The following is a 13328-nucleotide window of genomic DNA, read 5'->3' as shown; positions in this document are numbered from 1 at the left end:
GCAGCCCTCTCAGGGGATGCCGTTCATTCCGTATGTGATTGCCAGATGTACTTCTCAGGTCAGAAACCCGGCCCCAGATTGTTCGAGTCCTATAGTGAGTTCTTCTTGTGCTCCAGGCTTTAAAAGTTTTAAGTCTTTTTGATAGTGTATTCAATAGCATGAGCCAATTGTATAGTTATAGGAAAGACATGGTTTGGGTGTTCCTCCTGTAAAGGATGTTTCGGAACTTAGATCTAGTTCCTCCGTCAAGGCTGTTTATTTGTGTTTACGACGCTAACATTTGAAACGTCTTAAGCTTGACTGCATATTGTCATTCTTCCCCCCACCCCCCGACCTGGGATGATCCTGTTCCGTGATGGTTATTCCATGGTGTTACTAGGTGTGGAAGAGAAAATGGGCTTTGGAAATAATGTGCGTGATGAACTTAGCACAGTCCTTGGCACATAGCAGATGTTCAACAAGGTCATTTTTCCTCTCTTCCTTGGGTTTGAGAGACCTGGGGATGATGAAATCGGATGCAGTTTTGGTTGCATGCCTGTTTTTAAATTAGGGAGTTGAGGTGCCCCCCATTCCTCCTCCCACTCAAACTCCCAGCTCTTCAGACATTTCCGTGGTAGATTAAAAATGAAACTCACGTCTTGGACCTAGAAGTAAAAATAAGGAAAAATTGAGCTCTTCCTCCTGGATCATGCATTGCGCTTTAAAGGAAGGATGGCACATGCCTTGGAAGAGTGGTGCACCATTCAGTACAGAAGAGCAGAGGGTCAAAGTGGACCCTTTCCTGTGTCTGTGGAGTAGTCCTGCAGGTGAGGATTTTGGTTGTCGTTGGTTTCACATGTCCAGGTGGAACCAGATGAATCACCTAATTTTTCCTGGCACTGGCATCTGAGAAGTGGCCCAGGATGGTCGAAGCCTGACCATTGGCAGAGTGCTAGCTTTGCTGGGCCGTGCCTCTGAACTGGGATCTGCTGGGAGCAGCCATTTGCCTCCTCCAGCTTGTAGCAGATTTCATGTGAACAGACCAAAGGGCCATCAAACCTAATGTTCTAGAAAAAGTAAGAGTCATCACTGACTTATTTTTGTTCCATGATATTATGGGACCTGGCATTTTAATAATAATTATGCTCTTGGCCCGGCGCAGTGGCTTACGCCTGTAATCCCAGCACTTTTGGAAGCCGAGGCGGGCGTATCACAAGGTCAGGAGTTCAAGACTAGCCTGGCCAACATAGTGAAACCCCGTTTCTACTAAAAATACAAAAATTAGCTGGCCGTGATGTTGCGTGCCTGTAACCCCAGCTACTGGGGAGGCTGAGGCAGAACTGCTTAACCGGGAATCGGGAGGTGGAAGTTGCAGTGAGCTGAGATCATGCCACTGCTCTCCAGCCTGGGCTACAGAGTGAGACTTCATCTCAAAAAAAAAAAAAAATATATATATATATATATAATTATTATTATTATTATGCTCTGGATTTACTACTTGTTGCTGTTTATTTGAGGAATTGAAAACTTTTTCGTGACCTGTTATCTAATTGATTCTTACTCATCTCTGAGGTCGTCAAAGTTTAGTAGGGTCTATTATTCCCATTTTATAGGCAAAGAAATGGAGGTGACATGATTTGCTTTAAGTTGCAAATGAGTTAGTCCCTGAAGTGGGATTTGAATTGGATTTTTCTTCCTTTTTTTTTTTTTTTTTTTTTTGAGACAGAGTCTCTTGCTCTGTTGTGCCCAGGCTGGAGTGCGGTGGCGCGATCTTGGCTCGTGCACTCTGCCTCCTGGGTTCAAGCGATTCCCCTGCCTCAGCCTCCCAAGTAGCTGGGACTACAGGCACCTGCCACCACACCCGGCTAATTTTTTGTATTTTTAGTAGAGATAGGGTTTCACCATGTTGGTCAGGCTGGTCTTGAACTCCTGACCTCAGGTGATCCGCCCACTTTGACCTTCCAAAGTGCTGAGATTACAGGCATGAGCCACTGCGCCCGGCCCAGGTTTTCCTTCTTAAGTTTCACTTCACTGGTACCTTTAGGGGGAGAAAAATCCACACATCTTTTTCTTTTTTCTTTTCTTTCTTTTTTTTGGAAGCGGAAAAAGTTAAAGATCCCAGATCATTGTGCTTTTCTGATGACTAGATAGTGGATGATAGTTAACATTTATTGAGTGTTTATCTGCAGGAATCTGTGTTAGGTGCTGCGTAGACATTACCTCGTTTATTCCTCACAACAACATTCAAGGTAGAACTTACTATCCCCAGTTTTGCACATGACAAGGTTTTGTGAGGTCCTAAGTCAATGGAGTGATAGTGAGTGACAAAGCCTTGAGAAGACTGGGCTCAATCCTGGACTTTCTGATTCCAGAGTGTGTGCTCCTCCTAACCCGTGTGCTAATGGGCCTTAGGGATGACTAATGGGCAAGCCTGAGAGCCCCGATGCCTGCTGCTGCCACCACCTCAGATCTGATGGGTAGTGGGGGTTGGACGGAGCTTTATGTTATGTTCTATTGCAGTACAGTTTTCACACCCTGGTCTTTTCCTTTGCTAGAAGCATTCGTCTAGCCAGGTGGAGGGTCATTACTTTAGAAAAAATAATCAGAACTGAGAAAACATCTGCATTTGCAGAGAATGAAGTATTTAATAAGACCAGATGGGCCGGCGCAGTGGCTCATGCCTGTAATCCCAACAATTTGGGAAGATGAGGTGGGCAGATTGCTTGAGGCCAGTAGTTTGAGAGCAGCCTGGGCAACATAGCTAAACCCTATCTCTACAAAAAGTATGAAAATTAGCTGGGCATGGTGGTGTGCACCTGTGATCCCAGCTATTCTGGAGGCTGAGGTGGGAGGATTGCCTGAGCTCAGGAGACCGAGGTTATAGTGAGCCGAGATCACACCACTGCACTCCAGCACTCCAACCTGGTGACAAAACAAGACTGTCTCAAAAACAGACAAACAAACAAAAAACTAGATGGGAGATTAGGGACAGAGAGAATCAGAGAATCAAAGAGAATCAAAGTGGTTTATGGACAGAGGAAATTAGTGATACTCACACCCAGAGACCATCTTTAGTGTCCAGGCCATTTTGCTTAAGCTGCTGGTGAAATTGTGAAACTGGAGGCACTTGTGCTAAAATCTGTGCAGTAAATAAGGTTCTCGGGTTCTACTTTAGGTGGCAGAGTTGGAAATCTGATTCCTTTTTGGTCTTTAGCTTCTAATGTACTTTAATGCAGTACATTGTGGGCATGGTGGGAATGTGGTTCAGAAATTTACCTAAACTCTGTGGACTTCCCCTTCTCTCCAGCCACGCACTCTGTCATCTTTGGTCCCACTCTTCAGATTTCAACTCTGATTCCATGGAGTTGGGGGGTGATGGGTGGTGTCAGACACTCAAGTGCTTGGGTTGCTCCGGTGGGGAGAACAGCATTCTGCCCCCATGGGCCTCAGTAGTACATGACTTGCTGTTTTCTTGGGGGTGGGCTTTAGTCATCTCTAGCTATAAAGGCACCGCTATCAAGAAACTGGGAGGAATGACCAGGAAACTGTCACCCCAAACCCTGCAGTTGGTTGCATTTTTTTTTTTTTAATTGAGATAGCATTTCACTCTGGCGCCTATGCTGGAGTGCAGTGGTGCGATCATGGTTCACTGCAACCTTGACTGCCTGAGTAGCTGAGACTACAGGCGTGCACCACCAAGCCTGGCTAATTTTAAAAATTTTTTGTACGTGCACCACCAAGCCTGGCTAATTTAAAAAATTTTTTGTAGAGATACGGTTTTGTGACATTGCCCAGGCTGGTCTCGAGCTGCTGGGCTCAAACCGTTTGCCTGCCTCCGCCTCTCAAAGTGCTGGGATTACAAGCGTGAGCTACCACGCCTGGCCCCGATGACTTTCTCATTGACGAGTTCAGCAGAGGAGAGATGATTGCCACAGTTTTAAAAAAGAAAGATGCCAGGTATGGTGGCTCACACCTGTAATCGCAGCACTTTTAGAGGCCGAGGCGGGCAGATCACCTGAGGTCAGGAGTTCCAGACCAACCTGGCCAACATGGTGAAACCCTGTCTCTACAAAAAAAAATACAAAAAGTACCCGGCTGTGGGTGTTGCACACCTGTAGTGCCAGCTACTCAGGAGGATGAAGTAGGTGGGTCATTTGAGCCTGGGAGGCCAAGGCTGCAGTGAACGGAGATTTACCACTGCATTCCAGCCTTGGTGCCAGAGCAAGACCCTGCTGTCTCAAAAAAAAAATTAAAATAAAAGGCTGAGTGCAATGGCTCACGTCTGTAATCCCAGCACTTTGAGAGGGTAAGGTAGGAGTATTGCTTGAGGCCAGGAGTTTGAGACCAGCCTGTGCAACACAGTGAGACCCTATCTCTACAAAAATTTAAAAAATTAGCCTGGTGTGGTGGTGTACACCTATAGTCCCAGCTGCTCAGAAGACTGAGGTGGGAGGATCACTTGAGGACAGGAGTTCGAAGCTGCAGTGAGCTATAATTACACCACTGCATTCCAGCCTGGGTGACAGTGAGACCCTGTCTCTTGAAAGAAAGAAGAAAGGGAAGACAGAAATCAGATTAAAGAAGAGAGAAGAAGTGAGACTGTTGGCTTGTACCTTGATGAAAGGTGGAAGTGGAAGGGCAAGAGCTTCTGCTAAGCAGTGAGTACCTTGGCAAGGACAACAGTATCTTTTTCGTGTTCTGTTAGGCTGTGCCTCTCTAGCGCCCAGCTGAGTGCACGTGTATTATGTGTGAGGGAATCTAGCAGAGGAGTCTTCCTGCATTAGGCACATCTGCAGGTGTCTGTTGAATTGTTTATCTGCTGAAGGATTCAGTCTGGTTAACTCTGGCAGGAGATTCGGTCTGGTTAACTCTGGCAGGAGAGGGACAGACAGCACAGCCATGTGGTTAACTAGTAGCTTTAATGGACTTTTCCTATGTAAAGGTGAAATGAAACCTTAGTGGGTTCCAGTCTTCTCCTCTCTCCTGCCCATGCTTCTTCTTTTTTTTTTTTTTTTTTTTTTTTTTTTGGAGACAGGGTCTTTCTCTGTGGCCCCGGCTGGAGTGGCATGATCTTGGCTCACTGCAGCCTTAACCTCCCGGGCCCAGGCCATCCCCCACCCTCAGCCTCCTGAGTAGCTGGGACAGCAGGCCCACACCACCACACCTGACTAATTTTAAAATTTTGTGTAGAGACAAGCTCTCTCTGTGTTGCCCAGTTTGGTTTTGAACTCCTGGGCTCAAGTGATCCTCCTGCCTTAACCTCTTAAAGTGCTGGGATTATGGGCATGAACCACTGCGCCCAGCCCCCTGTCTTTTCGGTTGCCAGTTGAAGTCTGGAGGTGGCATGGGTCCCGGGAGGCCGGTGCCAGTGTTGGAAGCTTGGGAAGAGAGGAGGAGCAGCTTGGTCGGGGGGAAGATGCAGAGTGCTCACTCCTGGCACCTGCAGCCCCTGGGGGAATGGCAGCTACCCTTTAGCATGGACTGTCCCCAGCCCACAGAAAGTCAGCTTACAAAGGTTCTAGCATATTCCTCCCTCCTCCACCAACAAAGCCCCTTGTTGTGGCTGGGAATTGTTGGGCTGTGAGGGGACAGGGACGGGGTGGGAGAGCAGCACCTGGCACTTGATGAGCACTGCAGCGATGGCAGCAGCAGAGATGCTTAGAGACCATCAGCCGTGCCACGCTCTGTCCTGAGTGCCCATGTGTCTTAATGCGCTCAGTCCTCACCACAGCGGACAGGCTGGGTGCTGTTATGATCTCTACTTTTCACACTAGGAAGTGGGGCACAGAAGGCTAAAAAACGTGGTGGCGTCAGGATTTAGATGAAGACATTGGGTTTTGGATTCGTGCTCTCGCAGACCAGTTGAGGGCAACTGACTTGGGCGTCTTCTACAGGGTTATCTCCGTCCTGGGGGTCACCCCTTGCTGTCTTCAGACCCCTCCTCCATATTTCCCTCTCTTCACTCTGGAGTTATCTCTGAAATACCAGGAGAGGTGCATTGAGGTGAATTGGCGTATTCCTTGAAATATTCCTGGCCCGTTTCTCAGGGGGTGGAGTCAGGAGGTAATTCTGAAGCACTGGGAGGAGAGCGTGGGTGCAGTGGGGCTTCCCAGGGGGGCACTTAGGACACTGTGTGTTCAGGGACCTGGGGCTGTGCCTTGGGATCCAGAGAGTGCTGAGGGCAGCCTTGCTTCTGGAAAAGGTGAGGAAGCCCTTCCCTTCCTTCTGATTCCCAAGTTGTGGAACCCAAGCAGATCTATTATTGCCCCAGCTAAAGTCCTTTATGTATGGTTCTTTTAAGAGAATGAGCTGGGCCGGAGGTGGAGGAAGGCAAGGGGAGGGAGAGCATTAGGACAAATACTTAATGCGTGTGGGGCTTCAAATTTAGATGACAGGTTGATAGGTGCAGCAAACCACTGTGGCACGTGTATACCTGTGTAACAAACCTGCACGTTCTGTACATGTATCCCGGAACTTAAAGTAAAATTAAAAAAAAAAAATTAAAAAAAGAGAAGGAGCCACCTGGGAATCCTCATCACTGTGTGTAATTGGCACGTGAACTTATGGAACAGAACCTTTTACCCAGTTTGGCCATGACTAGTCAGAGTCATCCATTTTCCTGAGAAAAAGGAAAAAGGAAATATTTTAACTAGTGACATGGGCTTGGGTCAGTTTCTTTCCAAAACAGATAGGCTTTCTCAAAACCACCCTTGCAGGGGTAGGAAAAACAAACTTTCTGCTTTTGGTATTCTAAGCACCTTTAGACAGTGGGGTGTGTGGACAATTATATAAGAGAGTCGTAACAGTGACCACTTCACCTTCCCGTGGCCAGACTGCGCACACTTCATTTCTGGTCTTCAGGTAGGGTCCTTTCACCCCGTTTTATGCAGGGAAACTGTTCCAGTGAGGTAAAGGGCCATAAACCCAATAATGTGCATAGCTAATAACTCCAAATTCCGTGAGATAAATGTTGAGGGAGCAAAAGGAGGAGGAATGGGGCAGAAAAAGACAATATGAGGCAGGGAAAAAATTCACATGTGGCAGCTTGAATCGGCCCTCAGGGTGTAGGAGCACCGTAGGAGCACCGTGCTAGGCCCTAGCAGAGGGTGGGAACACAAACAAGCCCCTGGGCCTCAACCACCCCCAGGGAGCCAGGGAGCAGAGGGGATTCCTACTTTAGCGATCCTTTACACACTGACTTTTTTCAGCACATTGATTGAGCACCTGTTGTATGTAAGTGCCACGTGGTAAGACAGCCTGTGTCTGCAAGAGGTTGATATTTCTAAGAGGTTAGATGCATTGTCAGCCATGCAAGTGCAGTAACCTGGATTTAACTGGCCAGGAAGCCCTGGACATAGAGTGCTAAGCAAATTTATGCTAACTAGTAAAATATTCTTGATTTGGTTTTGTTTATTTCTTGCACATAAGATTGAGAATTTCTAGAATTTACCTACCCCCTGTGGCTGCTGTTTGTGGAGTGTTTGTGTTTTGCAAACAGGATCACTTTGCAACTCCTTCCTGAGGACCAGCCCTGCACTTGGCTCAGGAAAGGCTGGGACCATTTCCCTTGCCTGCAGGCTGCCCTCGGGCCTGTCACCATTTTGGACCTGGTGCTCTCAATGTGCTTGTCCTTGCCCAGCTACTCATCGAGAGGTGTAGGTGCCCCAAGTGGACCGGGCAGCCCTTCCTAGAGGAGCGTTTTTTTGTTTTTGCGGGCTGTGCCCTTTCCTGGGTGCTGTAGCAGCGGTGGATGGGAGCAGTCCTGGGCATGGAGGCGCCTCATCCATGCTTTGGGCATTAGATTGTCCATGCTGCTTCTAAGGCTCCTTTCTAACCCGAGGACCACGGTGCTGTGTCTACCACGGCCTCGGAGCTGGTTGGAGCCTTGTGATAATGTCATCAGCCAGCATGGTAGCAAGCCCCCCATTCCTCCATCTTCCTGAAGTATTTCTTTGTCATGTGCTGTATTTGGAAGCTGATGTATTGTGGGAAAAGGCCTAACAGGACTTCTTACTACTGGATATGATGAGTGAGATACCGTTTTGCTTGAGTCTTAACTTTTATTTTCTAAGACCTTTGGTTCCATTTGATCAGTTCCATTCAAACAGAAATTACGTATATCTTCTAGAAATGAGTTAAACACCTAATCTCTGCTTCCTGCTATATTAATATAGCTGACTGGCTAACATGAAGGACACTTTACATGCTGCTAATGACAAGTTCCCTCTGTGCATGACCACCAGCCCGGGGGAAGGGTTCATGGCTTAAAGGTATCTCTTACCCTTCAGGCAAAGTTAATGTATGGAAACGTGGATTTATCTTCAAAATAAACCAGTGTGTATCTGTACTTCTTGGCTTGAAATTAAATTCTTCACAGTAAAGGAATTTTGCAACAGAGTTCCTTCTGTAGGAATTTAAAAATTTACCTTGCTACAGACAATATTTTGGGCAGTCTGATATCCCACCATTGGTGGGAATGACTGCCTGTCACTTTCACCTGCCTGCCCCTCTTTTTCCCCCGACAGCACTTACACACATGCAGGCTCAGAGGCACAGGTGCTCCTGACTCTGCCTGCAGCCTCCCAGGCCTGTTATCTGGGCCTGTTGGTGCGGCACATGGATCTAGGTGCTGTCACAGACTGTCAGTTGTGGAGTGTCCTGGCAGGGCCTGGCTGGCCTAGTGTCTGCTCATGCAGTATTCATCTGCACGCCAGGGGCCGTCTGGACCATCTCTGCTGCGCTGCCCCACTCAGCTCCGTGTGCAGGTGCTTTCCTTTCTTGCTTGTCTCCAGGCCGTTTTTCTAAGCTTTTATGAGGTCCGGTTGCTTAGGCACAGGCAGTAGGCAGGAAAATCCAGCAGGGCATATAGATCATTCCCAGTAGTAAAAGAGGTCAAGGGGTTTGGCTAAAAATCTCGCTTATATTGGGATATGGGAAAAGTGAGAGGGAACTGATTTCTCAGGAATCCGCTTCATAATATATGTCATGGCATGTTTGCCTTCAATCCTCATGACAGTCTCACAAAGTTACCCATGTGAGGCCCACTTGAAAGATGAGGCACATTGAGGTTAGATGACTTGCCTGAGATCTGTCACCTGGTAAATGGTGGAGCTAAATCAGAGTAAGACAGTGAAAATGCGTGTGGTTAAGAGCTTGGACTCTGGAAGCAGATTGTACTGTACTATACCAGTTACTAGAGTGTGTGACCGGGAGTGTGTTCCTTATCCTCCCGAGACTCAGTTTCCTCATCTGTGCAATGAAGGGCGTAACAGTCCTACTCACCTTGTGTGGTCGTAAGCACTAGAATCCTCCCAGGCACGTGGTAAGCACGCAGCGAGCACCCCAAGCATCAGCTGGTACTGTCACTGACTGGTGCTCCTGAAACTTGGAACGGAATTCTGAGGCTTGGGGCTTCCTCTCCTCCAGAGACAGTCTTCAGGGGAGCGTGCTGGGTCCAGACTATCCAGTGATGAGCACAGGTTTCTCGGCAGTGTTTGGATGGGTGAGAATGCACAGTACCACCTCCAAGGGGGAGTTCTTTCCTGTCTTGCTGGTCCTCTCTTCATCCCACTTGCTCCCGCTCTCTAACTGCCTTTCTCATCAGTGTGAAAGCATCTGCAGAAGCCTGTTCTCTAGCTCACTCCCGATCCCCTGGGGCTTTGCATTTTTTTTTTTTTTTTTTTTTTTGAGACGGAGTCTCGTCGCCCGGGCTGGAGTGCAGTGGCCGGATCTCAGCTCACTGCAAGCTCCGCCTCCCGGGTTTACGCCATTCTCCTGCCTCAGCCTCCCGAATAGCTGGGACTACAGGCGCCCGCCACCTCGCCCGGCTAGTTTTTTTTTGTATTTTTTTAGTAGAGACGGGGTTTCACCGTGTTAGCCAGGATGGTCTCGATCTCCTGACCTCGTGATCCGCCCGCCTGGGCCTCCCAAAGTGCTGGGATTACAGGCTTGAGCCACCGCGCCCGGCTGCATTTTTTAAATTAGCCATTCTTTAAACCTCCTGAAATAACTTATTTATTAAAGTTGTATCCGTTGGTCCCTTCCTCCACGTGTTGTGTTGTCCTGGGTTTTAGGGCAGGGCGGCTTCATGGGAGTGTACTACGACCTTGTCTCTGCTCATGACAAACCCGCCTGCTTCAGGAGAGCCAGGAGTAATATACACAACAGTTACGGGGAAGAAAAGGGACGAAATACCCAGATGGCATAAACAGTGTGGTTCGGGAAAACAAGCGTGCTATTACTTCTTGAAAATCTATTATATGCCAAGCACCGGTTCAGAAGCTTTATATGCATCATCAGCCCTGCAAGTTGGGGATATTGAGTCATTCCCTCTTTACAGATGAGGACCCAGAGACAGAAGCATTGTGCAGGGGCACCCAGCACATGGGTGAGAGGAGCTGGGGGTTTGAACCTGCGACCGTGTTGACTTCTGTGGGCCTATAGAGGAGATGCAATTTGAACTGTGCCCAGGCCATGGTAGGATTGTCTAAGTGAGATGTGGGGGTGCTGGGGTGAGCACAGGCTCAGGGCTGAGAGTGAGCAGCTTGCGTTCAGGGGCAGCGAGGAGGCCAGCCTGGCCAGGCTCGGTTGCGTTCAGCGTTGGTTCTGTCTGTGTGAGGGGAGGTAAGTAAGATGTGTTCCTTGCCCTCTGGGATCTTGGTGCAGCTGGTGAGACAGACACACAAATAGATGATTTCAGTGCTGTATGGTAAGAGCTGTGATGAGGGTAAGTATGGGGAGCTGTGGGAGCAGAGCAGGGGGAGCCGGGAGCGTTCCCAGAGCCTTGCCCTGACTGCGAGGGCGAGGTGAGGTAGCGGTAGGCTTAGCGGTGGAAGGCAGGAAGGGATTCGAAAGACAGAGAACAGCAGGAGCAAAGGCATGGCCTTGAGGGCTTTTCTTGTTTATTCTCATGGTCGAATGGATGTCAGGGTACAGTGTGGGCTTTATGGGCATCGGGGAATCTGTCGGGGGTTTGAACACACAGCGACGGCATGGAAGTCGAGTTTTAGGTCAGTCTTGTGGAGGCGGGAGAACTGAGTCAAGCAAGATCAGCCGGGGAGGATTCAGCACACTTTTTTCTGTAAAAGGCCAGAAGGTAAATGTTTTAGGTTCCATGAGCTGGTTGGACTCCGTGGCTGCCTCCGTTTGCTGTTGTGTGAAGGCAGCCACAGAGAGCACAGAAGTGGATGGCTGTGGCTGGATCCCAGTAATGCTTTTATTTGTGGCCTCTGAAATTTAAATTTTATGTCATTTTTACATGTCACAGAATAGCCTCCTTTTCATTTTTTCCCCAGCCCTTTAGAAATGTAAACACCATTCTTGGCCTGCAGGCTGGATCTGGTGCGCAGGCGGTGGTGTGCCCACCCCCGGGTCTGGCGCGTGGGCGGTGGTGTGTCCACCCCTGGCAGGTGGGGATGATTCAGGTGTGACACGACAAGGAACTGGAACAGGAGGTTGGCAGCGGATGTGGAGAGGAAGGGACCTGATGCCAGATACATTTTTGGGAAGAGGACACTGATAAGATAGAAGGGATAAGGAAAGGGCAGCACCCCAGATAATGCTGGGCAGGTGCCTTCCCAGCCCCCTGTTGGTAAAGCTGGCCTTGTTTTCCAAGTGTCAGCAGTATGACTTGGTTCTGAAGAAAAACCCAGAGATGGTGGATGCCGCAGACTTCCCTCAGCATTGTTAGCTGTCCCCATCGTCTCCCTGGGAGTGGTGCTGTGCCAGTTTCTCTGCTGCCTTGGCCTCAGGTGTGCTGGGCAGCAGGTGCCCCCTGCTGTGACTGGGGCAGCATGCCTACCTGTTTTTGGGGCCACAGGTAGTCATGTTTAGGGCAACTCTATTTTGATATAATTTCCTGTTTACAGAGAAGTTGCAGAAGGAGTACTAGGCACTCCCCGTCTATTACCTGGATTTATTAGATTGGATCATTTGACCTCATTTGCTTTATCATTCTCCCCATGTGTAGATGCATTTTTTTCCCAGACCAATTTGAAAGTTGAAGACATTGTGCCCCTTTACCCTAAATAATTGAGTGTGGGTTTATCAAGAATAAGGATATTCTTGTCCACACCACAGGACAGTGATCAGGAAAGTTCCCAGTGACAGTGCTGTTTCTGTCTTTGAAGCTAGCATCCCTCCAATTGCCCTTGCTCACAGAGTACCTGCCGTAGGTAGTGACGTGGCAGCTGTTCCATACAGGTGGGAAGGTACCTGCCCGTCTCTGCACACACACGCCTGCAGTGGTTCCCCAGCACCCATGCTAGGCTGCCCGGGGGGCAGCAGGCCCAGCAGTTGACTAAAGGGAGAGCAGGCCTAGGGCTCATGGATCACTTGTCTTAATCGTCTGAGCTGCAGAGGGTGGGGACTGTGCTTTCCTTCACATAGCTCCTGCCAGTCCCTGCTGCCTCCAGGAGGAAGGCCATCTTCTGAACGAAACAGCCACTCAGTTACAGTTTCAAACACCTTCTCTTTCAGCTTTCCTCTCCTCCATTGCCTGTCAGTCTATGGAAAATGATTCTTCTTATTCCTTTTTCTTTTTTCTTTTCTTTTTTTTTCGAAACAGGGTGTTGGTCTATCATCCAGGCTGGAGTGCAGTGGCATGATCATAGCTCTCTGCAGCCTGGAACTTCTGGGCTCAAGCAATCCTCCTTCCTCAGTCTCCTGAGTAGCTGGGACTGCAGGTGTGCACCCCTATGCCTGGCCAATTTTTCTTTTATTATTAGTAGAGATGGGGTCTCGCTGTGTTGCCCAGGCTGGCCTCGAACTCCTAGTCTCAGTGATTCTCCTGCCTCAGCTTCCCAAAGTGTTGGAATTACAGAGGTGAGCCACCACACCCAGTCAAAAATGTTTCTTCCAGGATGGATTTTTTGTGTGCTTACTCTTGAAAATAAAATGGAATTAAATTGGTGTAATCTATTTTGGAACTAAATGGGAAAAAGGAGGTATCCTACCATTTCTGACGTAGGACAAAAAGGCATTTTCTTTTGGCTACTTAAAAGACTGAAACTAGAAATAGGGAAGTGTCTGATGCATATTCCGTAGTTCCTTATGAGTAGCCTGCATAGTTCAAGGGGAACCATGGGAAAGAAATCTGGGCATTCTGTGCGTGATGAGACAGGGGTAGAGGGATGCATTTTTCTCTGTGTGAAGTGGATGACTCACTGCGTCGAGCTAAATTCTCTGTGACTTAACTAAGTGCTCAGTCTTTGCCTTAAACCCACTTAGATGGGATCAAGACCCTGTACTGTTCAGTCATTACCTACCTCTTTTTTTTTTTTTTTTTTTTTGGAGACAGAGTCTCACTCTGTTGCCCAGGCTGAAGTGCAGTGGCACCATCTCGGCTCACT

General features: G+C 48.5%; 1 protein-coding gene across 14 annotated transcripts in view; it reads left to right on the top strand.

Annotated features, from left to right (window-relative positions):
* LOC105480748 (microtubule associated monooxygenase, calponin and LIM domain containing 3) overlaps nt 1-13328 on the top strand; it is a 232628-nt gene that overhangs the window by 25018 nt on the left and 194282 nt on the right. The window lies entirely within an intron of this gene.

The sequence above is a fragment of the Macaca nemestrina genome, chromosome 15 (assembly GCF_043159975.1).
Source record: "Macaca nemestrina isolate mMacNem1 chromosome 15, mMacNem.hap1, whole genome shotgun sequence".
Taxonomy (NCBI): Eukaryota; Metazoa; Chordata; class Mammalia; order Primates; family Cercopithecidae; genus Macaca; species Macaca nemestrina.
The sequence above is the reverse complement of the archived record's forward strand: the minus strand, read 5'-3'. Positions and strand labels throughout refer to the sequence as shown.